This window comes from Chlamydotis macqueenii, chromosome 2 (assembly GCF_036417535.1).
Source record: "Chlamydotis macqueenii isolate bChlMac1 chromosome 2, bChlMac1.mat, whole genome shotgun sequence".
Taxonomy (NCBI): domain Eukaryota; kingdom Metazoa; phylum Chordata; class Aves; order Otidiformes; family Otididae; genus Chlamydotis; species Chlamydotis macqueenii.
The window spans coordinates 26,765,129-26,771,128 of record NC_141557.1 but is presented as its reverse complement, the minus strand read 5'-3'; positions in this window follow the sequence as shown (position 1 = coordinate 26,771,128).

Below are 6,000 nucleotides of genomic sequence, written 5' to 3'. Positions count from 1 at the left end.
ATTGCAATGAGCAGGGAGAGGAGGAAATTTTGTAGTTTTCCAGTATCTCAGAACTACGCAAGTCTGAGGTGCAGAAAACTAATTCGGCCATGGAGCACATTTGGTTTTGTCAAGGCTGAACTTACACCCCGAAGCAGGACAACTGCACTGCAACACAGCAGGTGGCTTTCCTGCAAAAATAAGACCGGGCTATTCCTTGATAACACAGCTGCCCAGCATACTGCTTGCTCTCCAGTGGATCTAGCAGCATGCTGCCCTCGATGTGCATATGGAAGGGAAGTCCCATGACAGACACGTTTTGTTTTTCCAGCCCATTTTTCTTTCATCTCCCCTGCTCCAAGCTCACTTCATTCAGCTCCTCCTTATATAATCCCTTACCCCACTTTTGCCCTGAAATTAAAAGCTCTGGAGAAAAAGCAGACAATATAAAACAAATTAAACAATTGCTTGCCACTCTTGGCTCCTTTCTCTCTTACTCCAGTTTGGTTTTTCCTGCTTAGAGGCCAAGGCCACGGGCAGGGCCACCACGAGACCAAAGGATCCAGCCCAGGGGCATCAGAAAGCATCAGACAGCCCCATGATGCACAAGCTGCAGTGCTGGGGAGACACAGCAGATTGAAATAAAACCTTGCTGACAGCCTGACACACAGCGCTGCTGGTAAGGTACAGGAATTCCTCTTACCCCCAAAACAAGAGGGCTGAGGAAGGGGAGCTCAGGGTGGGGATAAGGGGTGAGGCTGCCTGCCAGTGCCCAACTGAGGCCAGGATGGAGGGGGCCGTCTGTCTCCATTAACAATCATAGAATCACTGAATCATAGAATGGTTTAGGTTGGAAGGGACCTTTAAAGGTCTCCAACCCCCCAGCAACGAGCAGAGACATCTTCACTAGATCAGGTTGCTCAGAGCCTCATCCAGCCTGGCCTTGGATATTTCCAGGGATGGGGGATCCACCGTCTCTCTGGGCAACCTGTTCCAATGTTCCACCACCCCAACAAGATGGGTTGTGTTTCCCAGCAGCGATCCCCGGGCCGCTTGCAGACAAGTGTGATGCAACTGCTGAGGGCGGGTTTCAGAGGAAAGGATCAGGCATCTCTGCTGGCAGAGGGCAGGGAAATCAAACCAGACAGGTGGCTGCATGGATGGGAGACTGCGCCGGCAGCAGACACCTCTTTCTGATGAACACTCGTATCTGTATGTCTGTCTGTCTGCTCAAAGGCGTAACGCCTCTGTCTCACATTTAGCCACCACCTTCTCCCCATCACTTGTGTGTAGGAGGGGCTCTGAATCCTTTCCGTTGCCATTGCTGCTTTCCTCAAGTGAGTTGTTTATCACTCTAAATGTATAAGATTATAATCATTGTTAATTTTGACTAATTAATAAGTCAGTTGTTTCTTCTTTAGTACCAGCTTGATTCAGAAAGTGAGTTTGTAATGGGATTCCAGTTGGAAGCCAAAGCTGCTATTAATGCTAAGCCAGACGATGCCAGCTGCTGAGAGGTACCAGCAGACCGGGAAGCGTGCAAGAGGCCTGTGGAAGCGCTCATTCAGCCCCAGCAGTATCACAGCAGTGCCCCCCGGGTCCACAGGCAGACGTGGGCATCACACCGGAGCTCCTGGGCGGAGACGCCCCACCACCTACCCGTGCTGCGGCTGCCACCTCCCCAGGCTAGCAGGGCCCTCGGGATGTCAAAGCTGTGGTCTGTTGAGAAGCAGTGCTGTGAGAAGACTCAGAAGCTGTAGCCACCTCAGTGATAGCCACAGGCCACACTGCGTGGCCTACAGCAGCAGAAGGGCCCTGTCAACTTTACCCACGGACAACCACCTCCATCCCACACCATGTGCTGCATTACCCATACACGCAGCTTCCTACCGAACTCCTCAAATCCAGCCTCACCTGCCAGCCCCTTGCCTAAAATGCCCACAGACAGAGCTGGGCTCAACCATCCCCTCCAGATGATGGTTGCCTTCTAACCGGGATAATTAGATAAATTAGATAATTAGCTAAACTTGGGTACCTGATTTATTTTCAGTTTGCATTAAAATATTTCACAAAACCTCGAACCAAGCAAATCTACCTGTAGAAAGAGTTGGTCTGCTTCCAGCTGAGCACTGAGGAGCACAACCATCCTTGGCTCCTGGGGGCAGTTTTGGCCAGAGGATCACCAACCGCAGCATTGCCACAAGGTCCCATGGGATGTCTCTCCAAAAGGGAGGCAGCTCCCCCCCCACCTCGCAGACTGATGGCGGGGGGGGTGCTGGGGCTGGGGCTGCAGCCAGCATCTCCCCCAAAACCAGCTCTGCCCCGGAGCTGTGCCCTGGAAGCACAGCACGGCTGCACTGAGCAGCAACGGGGAGACTGACCCACTGTTGTCTCCTTTTCTTGTGGGATGGGGACTGCCAGGGCAGTGCCAGGGACTTTGGCAGGACAACATGCCTTCAAGGAAGGAAAATAAGGCACAGAGGAAGAACTGAAATAAAATCTCCTTGGAAAAGAAAGACTTTCATTTCAAGCCTTTCTGTCTTGCATCCCTTGGAGTCCTGTCCTGCAGTGTAAAGACAAAATGACGGCTATATTGAACAGAATTTCATAGCTCACATCTGCTTTTTATGAAAACTCTTTTTTTTTTCCTGCACCAACATTTATGTGTGTGCCCAGGGAATGGGAAGGTTCCCATTAACAAAATGAAATATTGTTCCCGCCTCTAGACAGACATTACGGATCCTTGCAATTTCTGTCTTCCAGCAGAGGAGGTTGGAATTACGAATTTATTTCTCCGCGGCTTTTGGTTTTTTTCTATGCCAGTCACGTGAGGATAAGCGATGTTGCTCCTTAGACGCCATCTGTCACTGCTTTGACTGGAAGTCCAAGTTTATTCTTAGGCCAAGGCGCTGACCCTTCTCTATCACTGGCAAAAGCAGTAGGAGCCCAGCTCTGTGGACGCAGGTGAGCTGTGCCACTTTCTCCCTTTTATCTGGGATTTATCAGAGGAACGGTGCTTGCCCATGTCCTGGATTCCAGCTAGTCGATGGCACTACCGGTTGCAAATCTTATTTCTACAGCGCTGATGGGTTCCTTTTCCATAGATTACAAAGGGCATTTTTACCATCCAAATTGCATGAGCCAGCAATACAATTCACTGGAATATAGTATCTCTATAAATATTTCACAGAAAGACGCCAAGTACTATAAATTGTTTCATGCAGCCACTCCTGCAGGCCACTGAAGCCTGGTGCGCACCAGGGACATTGCAAGGTCTGTAGTCTGAAGCCTGGAAGGAGGAGCTGTCTGTCCCATTTGTTGGCAAGGGGAAAAAAAAATACACTTAAAACCTTGCTCAGAGAAGGTATCCACCAGCACACCACCCCAAGCCTTTGTGAGAGCTCTGAATTTTCATGGCATGCAGTCTGGGCAGAATGTCATGGAAAAAGTAGGAAAAAAACTTTGTATTTATGGTAGAGATGATGAATCTAGTGACGAGCCCCGTTCCTTGGGCTCAGGAAGCCTTCTCCTCCATGCCGAAGGAGGGCAGCCAGGGATGGGATGGGGCAGGGGAGCAGTGTGTGGTACGGGATACCCAGAGAGCAGCTGTACCCAGCGCTTCAATACCCTCCGCAGTCTCTTACACCTGTGTCCCCACCCCTTACCATGCTCTCCAGGGGCGATCTCTGTGCCTGCCCCCTCTCCTCCTGCTGAGCAGATGCCCTTTTCACGCAGCAGATGTTGGTACCTCCTCTAAGTAATAGATCTTTCCATTGGCACAGGGAGTGAGAGCTGTTTCTAAAAAAAAAACCAAAATAATCAGCCTGTTTTGGGGCTTGTTGCCAATGTTCATTTAAAAGTTCATTTTTTATTTAAAGATCTGGCATTTTAAGGTCATTCTCTTTAAAAAGTTGGTGTTGCAGGCCTGTGCAGTGCCCTGAGGCTGAAAAAACCAACTGGAAATGCTTTGACCTGCAAGCTGCACGTGCCAGAGGAGAGGCAGCAGTAGCACATGGGGTCCTGAGTTGATGGACACACCAAAAATTTGAGTTTTGTCCAGAAAGGCTCACTTGCGGTCCAGCACAGACAGGTGGTACAACGTTTCCTTTCTAATCCCCTCTGCAAGATGCTAAAAATAAGTCAGAAAAGCCACACAGATCTCTTGGAGCGGTGCTGGAGGCCCCTGTCCATTTGGACTGAGGGGACCTTTTGTGCAGAGTTCAGTGCAGTGGATCTCGACTTGCCTGAAGCTTCAGATGAATTGCATCAATTTTAATAATCTTAGGGAGGATTGCAAACCTTAGACAGGTTTGCCTACCTGCAAAGGGGCAGAACTAAGGACTGTCTGTTTTCCTAGCCAGTCTTTCAGTATTTTCAGCTGAAAAGCAAACAGTTCTGGTAAAGAAATGCCACCTTGGGACTAGAAAAACCACAGCCAGAACAAACACTTTTAGGACAGGATTTGGTTTGATCCAATTTTCAGTTTCTTCCATTTTTTTCTCCCCAGGGGAAAGGTAACAGCAGACCGTGGGCACACCACCACAGTCAGGAGATGCTACGCTGGCGTGTCGCACAGGGAAGTGAACCCTTTGCAGCCCAAACCTCAGCCCCCTCAGGCCAACGGGCAAATCCCTGCAGGGTAACGAGAGGATGCACCTCCGTGGCTTTCTGTGCCGTGCCAGAAGTGCCCTTCCCTGTCAAGCGGAGTACAAAAGCAGCTGCCCTGAGCCCCCTGAAGCTGGTCACACTGTCCAGGGAGTGCCAGGAGTAGGGATAGAGAGGAACAGCCTGGAGATGGGTCCCCCTCTCCTGTACAGGGACGCTCCCCAGCTCCCGCAGCACAAGCACTCCTTTGGGTCCTGGAGAACGCTACAAGGGTGCGACATCCAGAGAAATCTGATATAGAAAGAAGCCAGACAAAAAACAGAGCGTGTGGTTTAGCTTTTAATCATGGCTACACATCATGCCTCATATTTCCAAAACATCCGTGCTACAGCAGTACACCATTCATCATCACAGCTACTGGAAAACAGCAATTGAATCCCACAGGTACCACTGGTATTTCATGTTTATAGCTCTCCCCGGCTCCCTTCAGGCAGGGAACAAAAGTTTTGCTCTTACAAATGACTGCACTGTAACTAATTACATAGCGATCAGTTTGTTTTACTAGAAGGGGTTATGTGCTAATGATGAGACCCAGAAGTGATTATAAATCACAGGTAAGGTTCCTGTGACACACACAAAGAGCTGCACAGATACCCTGCTATAATCATCATAATAACATCTACATATGTTATGTTCAGGAGTGAGCAACAACAATACTCATTTTCTAAGTCTTTTTCTTTTTACTGGAGTATAGCTCAGGCATTTCTGGATTTCTGTCTTAGTTACTTACAGGAAGTTTTTTATAATGGTCTTCAGAAACCTTGCCATCAGTTTTTGTAATTACATCCAAATTTGAAAAGAAATAGTTACATTTTTTAACTTACCAAGTAGTTCTTATGGTAATAAAAAGCTGAATTAAGGAGAGTGAAATATGAAGAACAGCAAAGTTGATCATCTGGGATTCCCATACCAGAAGGTAATTTCAACTTTGTAGAATTAAACCAAAAAATCAAAACAATGCTACCCTACTCTAATCTGATAGCAATAACCAAGGAAACAAGCTGAGTCAAGATGAAGATACTTACCTTGAAATTCATGCCACAGCTTAACTATCACAATTCACAGAAAGTCAGCAAAGCAAGTTTGTCCTGCAAAGTTTGGGATTTGCTCTCAGAAGCCCCTCTGACTCCCTGATCACCTGTGAGCTCCATAGATTTGTCACAGGTAAGATCAGAAGAGCCAGCAGCTCCAGCCTGCATACGACCTGCTCTGCCTGGATCACATCCCAGAGGAACAGCACCATACTTGACACCCAATGGGCAAGAACCACCAGCTTGAAGGTAATATCACTTTCTTAACTTGCACTTGGCATTTGAAGACTCTCCGGGGTTTGAAGGACCTCCTGCACATCTCCCA